Source organism: Podarcis vaucheri (assembly GCF_965113315.1).
Source record: "Podarcis vaucheri genome assembly, chromosome: 3".
Taxonomy (NCBI): Eukaryota; Metazoa; Chordata; class Lepidosauria; order Squamata; family Lacertidae; genus Podarcis; species Podarcis vaucheri.
The window spans coordinates 5,283,245-5,298,317 of NC_138761.1; the positions used below are offsets into that span (position 1 = coordinate 5,283,245).

The following is a 15,073-nucleotide window of genomic DNA, read 5'->3' on the forward strand; positions in this document are numbered from 1 at the left end:
GTTGGTTTCACTCCAGGGAAATGTATTTTTGGACGACTGGGTGCCTGCAAGTCAACCTAAATCCCAGCAGAACTGGGTTGAGTTGTGCTAAAACCTTGTTTCTGATTCCACTCCTTTGTGAGTAAATCCCCATCCAGAGCCTTAAAAGCGAGTCCAATTCAGTGTTCGATTACATAAGCATAAGACTGCAACCAAGATAGGAAAATGTATTTGAATAACATTTATATGTCCCTTTAAAGGTACCGTAAGATATTGCACTGATGATGAAAATTTGTCCTGGAGAAAAACCAATTCTTTATCCTCTTCTTTGGAGGGAAAGAGAACGCCCCTCCTGATTCATCTCCAAGCAGAAAATGAAAATAAAAACAGAAAGCTGGTAGCCGTGTGGTCAGCCAGGGGGCCGCCCACAACCCCCCCACCTCCCCCAAATACATTTTCCTGATGTCTGATATTTCTGCTCTGCTATAATGTGATTTAAAATGTTGGGTGACTGTTCTGTGATGGATGGGGTCTTAATTGCTTCTTAATAGGGTTTAAATGCATTGTGATACATTTGAGGAGAAGGGAAGGAAGAAGGAGCAAGGATTTTACAGAAAGGGTGGGCTTTGGGAATATTTATGTGCGCAGTCAATACAAAGGAAACATTTATATTTGTGTACACATGCACACGGGGACGCGGGTGGCGCTGTGGGTAAAACCACAGTGCCTAGGACTTGCCGATCGTATGGTCAGCGGTTCGAATCCCTGCGGCGGGGTGAGCTCCCGTCTTTCGGTCCCAGCTCCTGCCTACCTAGCAGTTCAAAAGCACCCTTAAGTGCAAGTAGATAAATAGGTACTGCTTTATAGCGGGAAGGTAAACAGCATTCCGTGTGCTGCTCTGGTGCAAGCTCGTCAGAGCAGCGATGTCACACTCGCCATGTGACCCGGAAGTGTCTGCGGACAGCGCTGGCCCCCGGCCTCTAGAGTGAGATGAGCGCACAACCCTAGAGTCTGACAAGACTGGCCCGTACGGGCAGGGGTACCTTTACCTTTACCTTTTACACATGCACACACATTATACAGTGCTGTTTTCCAGAAAAAGAAGTGCCAGAACTCACCATGAACGCCTCCACCTGAGAAATGCCGGAACTGACTTCCTGTGAATTCTGACTTAAAAAACCCCAGTGTGGAGATGGAATAGGCAGCACAGTCTGTGATAGGCTGCCATGATCTGAGTGTTGTGGACTGCCAACCTTACTGTATGCTTGTGAAACATGGACCACTTATAAACGCCATCTCCAACTCCTCGAATGATTCCATCAATGGTGTCTCCGAAAAATTTTACACATCACTTGGGAAGACAGGCAAACTAATGCCAGTGTACTGGAAGAAGCAAAGATCACCAGTGTTGAAGCAATTATTCTTCAACATCTTCATTGGACTGGTCATGTTGTGCGGATGCCTGATGATCGTCTTCCAAAGCAACTACTCTATCCCGAACTTAAAAATGGAAAGTGTAATGCTGGTGGTCAACAAAAGAGGTTTAAAGACTGTCTCAAGGCAAATCTAAAAAAAATGTAGTATAAACACTGACAACTGGGAAACACTGGCCTGTGAGTTGGAGAACAGACTTTACCAAAGGTGACCTCGGCTTTGAAGACACTCGAACTCAGGACACAAGGGAGAAACGTGCTAAGAGGAAGGCACACTTGGCAAATCCACACTGTGATCAACTCCTGCCCGGAAACCTCTCTCCCCACTGTGGAAGGACGTGTGGATCCAGAATTGGCCTCCACAGTCACTTACAGACTCATTGTTAAAACTGTGTTTATGGAAGACAATCTTACTCGGCTACGAGTGATCACCAAAGAAGAAGAAGAAGTTGTGGACTACAACTCCCATCAGCCATCGGGCGTTTACCATGCTGCCTGGTGCTGATGGGAGGTGCACTCCAAAATGTCCTCAGGGCACCAGGTTCCTGAAGCCTGGCTTAGGGCACAAGCTATGAACCAGCTCAAATCTCACCTCCACCGAGCACAATTCAAAGTATTGGTGTTGACCTTTGAAGCCCTAAACAGCCTCAGTCCAGTATATCTGAAGGAGCGTCTCCACCCCCATCATTCTGCCCGGACACTGAGGTCCAGCACTGAAGGCCTTCTGGCAGTTTCCTCACTGCGAGAAGCCAAGTTACAGGGAACCAGGCAGAGGGCCTTCTCGGTAGTGGCGCCCGCCCTGTGGAACGCCCTCCCACCAGATGTCAAAGAGAAAAATAAATACCAGACTTTTAGAAGACATCTGAAGGCAGCCCTGTTTAGGGAAGCTTTTAATGTTTGATGTATCACAGTACTATAATATTCTTTTGGAAGCCGCCCAGAGTGGCTGGGGAGCCCCAGCCAGATGGGCGGGGTATAAATAATAATAATAATATATTATTATTATTATTATTATTATTATTATTATTATTATTATTATTATTATTATTTAGGTGGCAGTTTGCCTTCATGTCTTTGTATCATCTCCCACTATCTGCAAACTCCAGTATAGGCGAAGAGTTTTTGTTTTGTTTTTAATTCTCCCATTAAATGTGATCTCCATTGTTTAAAAACCAAAACCACGGCTTACGTGCTACAATGTTTGTTTGTTTTTTGCTGCCTGGTTTGATTCTCCAATAAAATTCACAGCTAGGAGCAGCTATTTAAAACATCCAAAAAATAACTGAAACTAACACTAAGCTAAAGACAGATTCAATCACACGTCATTGTTCTACATATCTGGGTAGGCTTGTTTTTACCTGGTGCCGAAAAGAGTTCAGTGAAGGCGCCAGCTTGGTGTCAATCGGCGGGGAGTTCCAAAGTGCATGTGCTGCCACACTAAAATATTAATATACACATGCCTGGAAGATGTGGTCATGGCTGCTAACCTGCAAGGCTTTAGAAAGTGATTAGACAAATTCCTGGAGGAGAACTCTCTCAGTGGCTTTCAGCTATCTCAAGAGGCAGTCTAGCTCTGACTATCAGGTACAGTGGTACCTTGGGTTAAGTAATTAATTCATTCCAGAGGTCTGTTCTTAACCTGAACCTGTTCTTAACCTGAAGCACCACTTTAGCTAATGGGGCCTCCCGCTGCTGCCACGCCACCAGAGCACGATTTCTGTTCTCATCCTGAAGCAAAGTTCTTAACCTGAAGCACTATTTCTGGATTAGCCGAGTCTGTAACCTGAAGCATATGTAACCCGAGGTACCACTGTACTGGGCTGCAAGGAGAAGCAGGAGGCTACCACTTTCATGGCCTGCTTGTGGCCTTACACAGGCACACTGGAAGCTGCCTTATGCACCATTGGTCCATCTAACTCAACACGGACTGGCAGCAGCTCTGCAGGGTTTTGGATGCTGGCCTGGTGACGCCAGGGTTTGAACCCAGGGCATGCTGCATGCATAGCAAATGCTCTGGCAGGCCACGGCGGTCTGGTCCAACAGGACTCTCCCGACGTCTTTATGACCATCACATCCAGGCAGCACATGAATGGGTGTCTGCTACAGCTGTTAAGCAGTGCATGTGACGTTGCCAGGCCACCAACTCCAGTTGTGCCATCTCTGACTGGCAGCTCTCCAAAATCTTCGGTGGTCTTCTTCAACCTGGAGCCAAGTGCTGGCTGGGATTGGAACCGTCAGGGATGCTTTAGCTGAGATTCCTGCATTGCAGGGGGTTGGACAATTCTGTGATTCTAACATCTGGTGCACATCAGGCTGTGAAAGGCATACACTCCAACATTTCTGTGATGAAAATGGGGTGTCCTATTCCATAATAATTTTATTATTTATACCCCGCCCATCTGACTGGGTTGCCCCAGGCAATCTGGGCAGCTTCCAACATACATAAAAGGTAAAGGGACCCCTGACCATTAGGTCCAGTCGTGGCCGATTCTGGGGTTGCGGTGCTCATCTCACTCTATAGGCCGAGGGAGCCAGCGTTTGTCCGCACACAGCTTCTGTGTCATGTGGCCAGCATGACTAAGCTGCTTCTGGTGAACCAGAGCAGCGCACGGAAACGCTGTTTAGCTTCCCGCTGGAGCGGTGCCTATTTATCTACTTGCACTTTGACGTGCTTTTGAACTGCTAGGTTGGCAGGAGCAGGGACCGAGCAACGGGAGCTCACCCCGTCGCGGGGATTCGAACCGCCAACCTTCTGATTGGCAAGCCCTAGGCTCTGTGGTTTAACCTACAGCGCCACCAGCGTCCCTTCCAACATATATAAAAACATAATAAAACTATACAGGGCTGCCTTCAGAGGTCTTCTGAAGATTGTGTAGTTATTTATTTCCTTATTGGCTTGGGTGTCGCATAACTCCATATCCTCCAACGTTTCACCGATGAAAATAGAGACGTCCTAAGGAAAAGCGGGACATTCCGGGATCAAATCAAAAACCAGGACGGCTTCTGCAAATCTGAGGCTGTCCCTGGAAAATAGGGAAATTTGTGGGGTCTGGGAAGGCTGGTTTTGTGTTAGGCAAAGATCTTCTCACAAATCTTTGTTTTAATTGTTCAGAAAAGATTTTATTGAATAAGTCAAGCAAATCAGTACAACAACTAGAAGTACAAAAGAGCTGTGCAGTATATCCAAGAGAGACTTAATATTAGGTTGGTAAAGCACTCAAGACCTTCAGGAAACCCAATTTCATGCTGTGGAAAGGGAGTCCTCTGTGTGTCTGCATAGAAGATAAAATCCCCAACAAGCTGCACAGAATTTTTTAGGGCCCTCTAAGCTTTTGGCAACACAAAATTTATGAGTTTTGTTTTTTAGCTCACGCTAAACTCCATATATTTTCATACTGAAAGTGAAAGTTGCAAATCCTGCAAGGTTTTTCATTGGGGGGCAATTTAGCTTCTAAGGTCATTGTCAAGAGTTCATGGGAACTGAAGCTTTTCAATTTGTCACCCCACAGATTTAGTAAACAAAGCTGTGCTAAAGGTGGACTGTGATGTTTTCAGTATTTTGCTCAAACGCTGGTCCAGAATTTGGGCAGATCTTCTCACGAATCGGTGATCCTTCTATAACTGGGGATGGTGGGGACCGAGCCCACAAACTTGGGCACACAGTCCTCTGTCATTGATTTACAGGCCTTCCCAGAGGCAGGAATAAGTGAAGCAATAAATGAGATGGAGAGGTTCATTCATAGAGGAGTTTCTTGAATGCTTTTCACCCCAAATACATAACGAAACAAAAATGCAAATTTATCCAGCGCTCCTTTGCCTCTTCCCTTCTTCCTCTCACCTCTTCCTGGCTTAGCCTGCGATCCTAACCCCACTTACCTGGAAGTAAGCCCCACTGAATTCAACTGGACTTACGGCGCCGTAGGCATGGTTAAGATTGTGCCGCTAGCTGCCTCTTCCACGGCTGGACTTCTGGGGCGAGGTAGAAATATCTGTTGCTAGACAGAAAGATGTGCAAATCAATCACCACCATCATCTTAGCCAGGCTTCCTCAACCTCGACCCTCCAGATGTTTTGAGACTACAATTCCCATCATCCCTGACCGCTGGTCCTGCTAGCTAGGGATCATGGGAGTTGCAGGCCAAAAACATCTGGAGGGCTGAGGTTGAGGAAGCCTGATCTTAGCAGTAATGGGAGGGGGAAATCTGGGGTCATAGTTTGCACTTCCGTGGGGCAAATACACAAACAAAAACAATTAATACATATTCCTGTTAGAGACAAGAGCCAAAAATGGTGAAAAGGATTATCATAAGTTCATTAGGCCTGTTTCCCAAACCCCAACACGTTAACCGTGGGACAGTCAGTGGAGGTGAGCCATTTTCAGCGACTGGCACATGCAGGAACAATAAGACACGGGGAAATGTGATTTCTTCCTTTTTTAATTTGTTAAAACTGTCAACAAAATAATGGAGGCCTCCTCCTCTCCTTCTGCTGAGAAAATATCCCTATGAGATCTCTGGATCCAGTTCAATGAGACGCATATTTCAAGCCCCGCAAGAAATCTTGGTTCCCATTTTGTTTTAGCATCCCCCGCTCCCCTGCAGACCTCACAGTGTGGGTGAGAGGGAGAATGCCTGATGAGATGAGCATTTAGCCATGTGCCTTCAGCTCTGGAGCCAAGCTCTGCCACCTCCAACTTCCTCCTTGGGTGATTCAGATCTTGCAAGATCCTCTAATCAGGTGCAAGGAGGTCTTCCTGGGGAGATCTGGAACGGGTTCTGATTTGAGGCTGGTCCCCCTTTCTGCCCCACACTCGATTAACTCCTGAGGTCCACCTTTTGGCTCCCCTGAAGATATTTAGCAAACACGGCAAAACAAACACAAATCATTTGAGTTGTGAATTTAGACTCTGCATGATCGGAGTTTGGGTTTCTGTTTTTTGCACTAATGGCTCTGATCTTCACTTTATCGTGCCTTTTATTTTAGACACAGTGGGACCTCGGGTTAAGTACTTAATTCGTTCCAGAGGTGCGTTCTTAACCTGAAACTGCTCTTAACCTGAAGCACAACTTTAGCTAATGGGGCCTCCCGCTGCCGCCGCATGATTTCTGTTCTCATCCTGAAGCAAAGTTCTTAACCCGAGTTACTATTTCTGGGTTGGCAGAGTCTGTAACCTGAAGCACATGTAACTTGAAGCGCATGTAACTCGAGGTACCACTGTACTGTTTGTTGATCAAAACTTGGGTGATTTTTGGTTTCTAAACCCTTTCTTTCCTCTCCCCTCTCTGCTGTTTTGGTAGCTCATTGGGGTGGAGACCTGCACTTGTTTATTCCTCTGCAAAGTGCCATAGACATGAATGCCGCTAAATTACTAAGACCAATGCCAACCATGTCAAGATCTTGAGGATATGCATTGCACTGAAATCAGTGGCGTAGCGTGGGGGGTGCAGGGGGGGCCGGCAGCACCGGGCGCAACATCGGGGTGTGTGTGCGGAAGGGACTCCAGTGCTAAAATCCATGGGTTAGGGGGCGCAAATTACTTGCCTTGCCCCGGGTGCTGACAACCCACGCTATGCCACTGACTGAAATAAATAAGCAGATGTCAGTAGGCTTCTGAAGGGGGGGTGGGGTGTCAAATTGAGCCACCCCACTTTGCACCCCTTTTAGACTTGGATAACTCGCAGCTCAGCCCCTAAGTACAGTATGTTTGCTTGGAACTGAGTCTCATTGAGCTGAATGCAGTGCTTTTTTTCTGGTGAATTTTGTGAATCTAAGTTTGGCCTCATTGAGGGGCAGTATTTCAATATGAGTAGGAAAATGAAAGTAACCCTAAACATTTTAATAGGAAAAAAAAGCACTGGCTGAATGGGACTTCTTCTAAGATAAAAAAAGCATGCCTAGGACTGCAACCTTACTCAGAGACCCATGAGTCCTTCCTGTCTCTGCAAGGTGACCTTAAAAAGAATTGCTTTTTCACCTTTAAAAGAATTCCTATGGGAGGGAGGCAAGAGAACAGTGAATTATGAGGCCACCAAATATAGGTTTCGTTGCCATTTTTATGGTCTGCTTGCTGTGGATCCTCGTTGCTTGATGCTTAGGTTAATGGGTTTTGGGGAAATGGTTTGGGTTTCTGTTCAGCAAGCTGCCTGGAAAGCCCACTGAGGAGAATAGTTAGGATAAATTTTCCCATGAATGAAGAACAGGGGGGAGGAGAAAAAAAAATCTCTCCCCTGCCCCAGATTTGTGGTGCAGTCCCCAAACCACTTAAACCACTTTATATGAATAGTACAACAAACAAAACCGTTCTCTTTTTGCTCCCTCGATCAAGTAACGACTGGAGCCCGCGCTATTTCAGATAGAAGTGGAATCCTCTCGCCGCTTTGGCGAAGGACAAACAAATCTGGGGAAATGAATGAACTGCGTTGAAATGAATGGTGTTGACTTTAGGATCAAGGGTCCTGCTAGGCTGCAACACACCAGCCTATGTTCAGGAGTGCTGCTTACGCACTGAATTAATGTGGGGGCTTTCCACATCATAGCTTGACCCTGAATATATTTTCTTGGGGTGCCGGTGGGATGCAGGGTCCATCCTTGCACCCGTCCAACAAGCTGCGGGTTTTTGCCCCTTCCTGCGCTGGATGCCGACTTTGGCCTAGACGCCCATTCAAATGAGCCACTTGGCTCACAAGCGGACAGATGCCGTCTTAAAAGTATCTGTCACTCGGTGGGATCTTTGGGAAGCAACTTAGCGGGACAGCATCTCCCATGCACCCAAAAGGCCCCAATGAAATCTCCAGGCAGGGCCAGGAAACTCTGGAGAGCTGCTGCCAGCCAGTGTCAGCAGCACTGAGCGAGATGAACCACTGGTCTCAGCTTCCCATGTTCTAGGATCCCTGTTTTCGTAAGCAGAAATGGCCCGTTCCGATCTACGCCTAACTAAGAAGGGGTGGCAGCTGCAAGGCATGCAATGTCTGCTCTAAAGTTCAGTGCATTTAGAGGTTCCAAAAGAGATGGTCAAGTTGTTTGTGCTTCTATCGCAGCCAGAATCCTGTATCCGCAGAAAAGGAAAAACGAAGGCGTCCCAATGAAAGAACCATGGGTTTTAAAGGTCAACGACTACACAGAGATGCCAAGGTGGGCAGCAAAAATAAGAGATAAAGACAGAGGAGAACTTTGTTGAAGACTGGAGGTCCTTTGGGGACTATTGGGAGAGGGGAAAAAACTATAGCCAAATAAAACTGCAAGCAGGAGTTGGATAATAGGCAAGGGGAAAGAGAATAAATGATAACATAAGTTATAATACAATAGAAAATAAATGGCAGTTATGGCAGCAGATAAAGGAAGGTAATGGGAACACCACCGATTCAAGGATAGGAAGTCAACATGTATTAAGTTATTCTGTTGAAAGTGAAATGAATAATGTCACATTTTGTGTAAAAAATATATATTTAAAAATAAATAAAGTTTGTTGCATTTAATGCATGGGCAAATTCCCCATGCATAAATGCAGCCCGAATTGCAGCCACCAGCCACAATGCATTTGCCCACAGAGCTGCTCCTGATGTGCATTAATGTTCCACCTTGCTTGCTTTCTCTAGGGTCAGGTGACTGGGGGCTGGATGACTTGCAGGAGAGGGCAGAGGAGTGCAGCTCAGCGGCTCAGAGCACATGCTTCAGGTGCAGAAGGTACCTAACCTTGGGTTCAAGCCCCCTGCACCTCCAAATCCAAAGGCTCTTTGGGAAAAGACTTCTTTCTGCCTGAGGCCCAAAAAAGCGGTTGCCGGCCAGAGCGGACAACACATGGATCAGTGGAGCCTGGTATAATACGCCTTCCTAGGTTCCTACTGATGTGGCGAGTCAACTGCATTGAAAAGGTTTGGCCTGCCTTGTCGACCAGTGACCTCTTGCTCTCGCTTCTGCTTGCGGCTGCAGACCTAGGTTCTTCAACCTGGTGCCCTCCAAATGGTTCGGACTACAATTCCCATCAGCACGCTCTTTCCTCCACCCACCCCCGTGCCCCCAATGCAGACAGCCTGGCTTGCAAGTGACAAGGCCTTACTTAGAAGAACAGCCATTCCTACATTGCAGGGGGTTAGACTAGATGACTCTTGGGGTTCCCTTCCAACTCTAGAATTCTATGATTCTAATTATTATTATTATTATTAGCTCACTCTTGAAATAAGGGGCATGATCCACCGGCATCTATAGCACGGCTTCTTTGGAAGGCACTTAAAACCCATTGCCTTAAAATGAGGCGGAAACACATTTTCTTCGAAATAAAAAGCCGAAAGGATTCCTAGCTTCCAATATTGATCAGAGCCCCCTTCGTTCTGCCACCTCTTTATCTTAGAGGGTTTTCATGGAGGGGGGTGTTCCCACCTCCCCACCTTAAAACACAGGCCCTCAAAGTCAAGGCAGCTGGCTTTGTCTGTGGTCTGTAGCTTCCCTGGGCCATTTCCCCCCCTTCTTTGGAGAGGGCCACCCCCCCTTTATTTTACCACCTCCTCTGATTCTTTTTCTTTTGATCCTATAAATAATTTGGTTTATTATCTCCTCCCCCACCTTCCTCCCCCCTCTCCCGCTGCCATCTATATGCTGCCTTCTCTGCGGCGACGAAGGGAGGGAGGGGATGTAAAATGAATTGAACGATGGGGGGGGGGTCAATTCTGTAGGGTAATTGGTCCCCATTGTGGAGATGCTGGGGCAGCTGTTGGGGGTGAGGTGGTTGTGGGGAGGGGGGGGCCAAGGTCTGTATTACCATACAAAGGAAACAAATAGCATGTTTATCTGGCAAGGAGGCTGAAAGCAAGCTCTCGCCCCCCTATATCACACTCATGGGGCTGCCCCCCTCCTGGGGTCCTTCGGTTTTAAATTATATTTTTAAAGTTGGGGGTTGGGGGAGGGGAGTTGCAAAACCGCCCTCCCCACTGGACATCTGTGTATCGATGCTGGGAGAGGGTATATTTTCCATTATGATGCATTTGTTTTGGGTGTTGTTTAAAATGCGGGTTATCTGTATAATCCCACAGAACTCTTTCCCAGTAATAAATGAAAGCCATGCATAGCTAGAGAGGAAATTTTTGATTTCTCAGCAGAAGGTACGCAAGAGAGAGAGATAGCTATTCGCTGCAGAAAGGCAAACTGGTATCCCAAATGACCTTTTGAAATAATAATCGCAGTAAATAATCATGATGATACTACTACTAATGACAATAATAATAACAATTAAATTGCAGGGCAAATCGTATTAAGTTTGCTTATGTCATTCTGCAGAAACATGCAGTCTTTGCATTCAGGAGAACAAGCCTTTGCAGATAAATCTTTTGCAGATGTAAAATATACAACAACATGATGAGAAAATTAAATGACAAATCTAACCAATAAAAATCTGCCATGAAAGCTTAAGGATGTGTGTGTGTGTGTGTACACACACACACACAATTGTTTCTGTGACATCCACACTGCATTACAGCCAATGACACTACTCCTATTTAATGGTTCTAGATAGTAGCCTTGTGATTATGTGCAATGTTGTTTTTTTGCAGTCATACCCAAATTTTATAAATGCTTATCACTTATATCTCAATTACACGCTGCCATTAAAATCTATGGGAGTTTCCTCACTGATTGCAATATGATGTAAATTGCAAAAAAAAAAAAAGCCCATACAATGCTCATACACACACACACACTGATAGAACATGGCCACAATCCATTCACATTTAAGCACTAACTGAGTTCAATAGGAGAAATTTGGGCTTACATTGGTTCCTCTCCTGTTAAAATCAGTGGAACCTAAAAGTGCTTAACATTAGTTGGAGCTAGTCTGCGTTTTAACAGCTCTATGAGCTTTCTGTGTATGTCAAATTTCTAGAAATCGATTGATATTTTATATCTATATCTATATCTACCTATCTATTATCTATCATACTTAGCTTTCTATACTGTCTATACATTCTTGTTCTCAATAGGTTATTCCTTTGCAAGCTTTGATTGCCTATTACATTTGTCACACGCCTGTAATATTAATTTATTTACAAAATAATTGTTCTTTGGGGTTTCGTTTTGTTTTATTCTTTTTTTTTTTTTAAAAAAGGATTTACAGCCTCATCTGCAGTCAGGGTAGCAACGTGCCCTACTCGATTTGTCCCTCCCCACCCCATCATTTCGAAACAAAACACCGTGTGGCATGCAACCTTACACAGAGTAGACCCATGGACGTTAATGGGCATGGCTCACTTCATTTCAGTGGGTCTACTCTGAGTAGGACTCAGCTGACTACAAGCCACTGTAGTAAACCTTTTTTTTCAGTGATGCACAGTAAGACACGCAGCGCTTCCATATCTCTCCCCCCCCCCCCAATTATCCCCACAGAAATGACAAGCTAGCAGCACTCTCTGGGGCTGAGGGCCCTGGCGGCAGGTGGGGAAATTCTGAAAAAACAAAAAACCCACCAAAAATCGAGGGACATTACAAGGGTTGGTTTAGTGACACACTCACAAAAAAGGAAGACCCTCTGCAGGGACCCCCCCTCCTTGCTTCCTAGGTGGGTGTCTCTCATGCCCAGAAGGTGACCCCTATGGGGGTGGGGGTAGGAGACACCCCATAGGGCAGCTCCCATTGGAAACTAAAAAGAGGAGGGGGTTTCTCTGTCGGGGCAAGGCTGGCTAAGCCCAGAACACATCAGGGCCCCAATCCAACGCCGCCGCCCCCACACCCGCCATAGAGTTAAGCATGCTCAACGGATGGAAGTGGCGCTGGTGGTGCAAGAATTCTCTGCACACACTTACCTGGGGGGGGGGGACGTCCGAGGCGTGTGGGTCAGAGTGGACGGGGGGCTTCCTTCCGCAGAGGCCGGGGGCTAGAGTGGAAATCCAGCGGGAGGGGGGGGCTTTGGCACTGCCTGGCGCATCATCCAGAGACCCCCGCCGCGCCGGGCTGCTGGGTCGCTCGGCTTGCCGTCCACCCCCGCGCCCACCCCCCGACGATTCGGCAGCCTCGTCCTTAGCATTCACCGCGTGCCTTAATTGTATGGACATTTAAATCAAGGTCCGCTGTGAACACGCAGAAAGGGGGCCTCGGCTGGTCCTGATCCTGCGGCAGGCAGGCAGGGGTAGCGGCAGCGGCAGCCCAAATTGAGGTGGGCAAACCCCCCACTCTCTAAGTGGAATGGAGTGGAGGTGGGGAGAGGGAGGAGAGGGGGGGGGTCAGATCAGCCAACCTCCCTCCCCAAACCTGCTTCTATTCCTCTCCTCTCTCTCTCTCCCACCACCCCCACTGCCATCCCACCCCATCCCACAAACAATAGTGGGGGGAGGGAGGCGATGACGACGCCTCTGCAAAAGGGCGTCTTTGTTCTTAAGCCCCTCGCGGGCGCCGCTGTCAGATCTGCTTGCTCTGCAGTGGGCGGTGGGCCCTGTTTCTCCGCCCCCCCCCGTCCCCCACAAGAGCTGATGCCAGGAGGAGAAGTGGGGCGGAGGAGAAGGGAGTGGGGGGGGGAGGACCATAGGTTGTGGGGAGAGGGGAGAAGCCAATGCCCTTATATCCTCCCCCCGCCATCGCCCCGCACGCCGCCGGACCCATCCCTGCAAGAGCATCTTTGGGAAACAGAAGAAGAAGAGCATCCCTACTGGTCCTGATGTTGCGGATGCTGCGTCGGTGATGCTGCGCTTTGGTTCTTCTGCAAAAGGATGCTCTGAGCGCGCAGCCTCTGCCAGGCCTGCGCTCGGCGGGGAAGAAGGATGGAAGGAGAAGCAGAGAGGGAAGGGAAGAAAGAAAGAAAGGAGGAAGCCAGTTTTTGACTGCTGCAGCCAGTCTTCTAAAGCGAAGGTCCCAAGTGGTCCAAAAGGGGGGGGGAGGGAGGGAGGGAGGCGGGGAGGGGGGGCCACACGGCGGCGAAGCGGGGGCCCATCTGTCTCCTGCTTTGTCAAGTCTTGCATACGCTAAAATGCTAATGACCTAGATAGCTCATGCAAAATGCAGCAGCAGAAAGAGGAGGGGGAGGGAGGGAGGGAGGGAGGGGGAGAGAACCAGCTCTCGCCCCCCCCCCACCCCGCACACACGGGCCACCGCGGGCACACGCACACAGAAGCGTATCCTCGCCCCAGCTTCAAAGCCCTTTCTTGCTTAGGTAAATGGGTTTGGCCAGAGCCTGGCCAAAGGTTACCCCCCCCCAGTGTTTTTTTAAAAAACGTATTTTTAAAAATGGATTTTTTTTGGGGGGGGTTGCCAAGGTGCCCCAGATTAAAAGAGACCCATGAGATCGAACCCTCGGCGCCTCTTCTCTGCCGCCTCCCTAAGCCAACACACACACACATACACCCCTCCACCAGAGTGGTGGGGGGGCACCCGCCTGTCCCCCCCCCAAAATAAATGCGGGCAAATACAAGCAGCGGCATTCCTTTTGCAGGCCACCAGCAAGATTATTCCCTCCGCGTTAGGATTATCATGCGATTTCCCCACCAACCAAAAGCAAGAGCGCTCTCTCTCTCTCTCTCTCTCTCTCTCTCTCTCTCTCACACACACACACACACACACACACACGTGTGCAGCACGAAACACCTCCCAGGACCTTCCCCGGTCCAAAGTCCCTCTCCGTCCTCACCTCTCCAGCTCCCCGGGAGGAGGCAGGGGAAACTCCGCGGAGTCCCCTTTCCCACGACACCCAAGAGCGCGAGCTTCCTGCGAACATCCAGCTGGAGTTTCTTCTCCAGAGGACGAGCCTCACTGGAGGCAGGCTCCTGCTTCCAACCGCGGCCGGACAGCTGCCTCCGGCAAGAGCCCACGAGTAGCAACTCCCGCCCCAACCAGCCTTTCCGTGTGCCCCCCCCCCAAGCAGCTGATATTCAAGAGCCGGTAGACTGCGCCTGGACGCGGACGTTCCATTTAGCATCCTCTCCCGAACGCTGCCGTTGTTGTTCCTTTGCTTTAAAGCTGCTTCTGACGATGCCACACACACCCAAAATACCCCCAATACAACAAACCAACCAACCCCTCCAGCACAGAAAACAAGACACCCCCCCCACTTTCTCCATCTCCGGGCTCCCCTTTATGGGAAGGGCTCGGTTTGTCCCTCCAGGGGGTAGCTTCTTCGCTGGGGTGGGGGGAGCGGGAGAACAAGAAGACGGAGAGAGGGGGGGAGGGATGGAGGGGGGGAGATGCTGTCGGGAGTGGGGTGTGTGTGAGAAGGGGGGGTAGTCTTCCTGAAGCAAAAGGAGGAGAGGAGGAGGGGGGTGAATATATATATATATTTTAAAAAAATCCGCAAGCAGGACTTGAGACTCTTCCAAACCTTCCGGAGAGGAAAAGATGCGTCCATGGGGCCAGTCCGGAGAGGAGGCAAGCCGGGGGTCGTCCCCCCCCCCGCGATGGTCCAGGCAGCCCTGTGCCTTGCAGAGAGAGAGAGAGAGAGAGGCGGGCAGGACGAGGCTGTGAGGCGCTTCTGTAGTTGATGCTCAATCTGGAGACACGGGAAGCGCCATCCTAGGCAGGATGGGGGGGGGGGAGATGGGGGGAGGAGGAGGAGGAGGAGGAAGAGAAAGAAAGGAGGCTGCGGATCACCTGGGGGAGGAGGAGGGGGAGGAGAAGGGCAGCCTCAAAGGATGTCCTTCCTTCGGAGAAAACCTCCGCTCCTGTCTTGCCCACTTCCCTGCCTTTCCGCAGGG

The 15,073-nt window shown here is 48.8% G+C and overlaps 1 long non-coding RNA gene across 1 annotated transcript; it reads left to right on the forward strand.

Moving 5' to 3' along the window:
* Positions 1-4,524: 4,524 nt before the first annotated feature.
* LOC309529199 lies at positions 4,525-11,492 on the forward strand. Its single transcript, XR_014218127.1, has 2 exons — positions 4,525-6,841; positions 7,006-11,492. It is a non-coding gene; the product is annotated as an uncharacterized lncRNA (long non-coding RNA).
* The last annotated feature ends 3,581 nt before the right edge of the window (positions 11,493-15,073 follow it).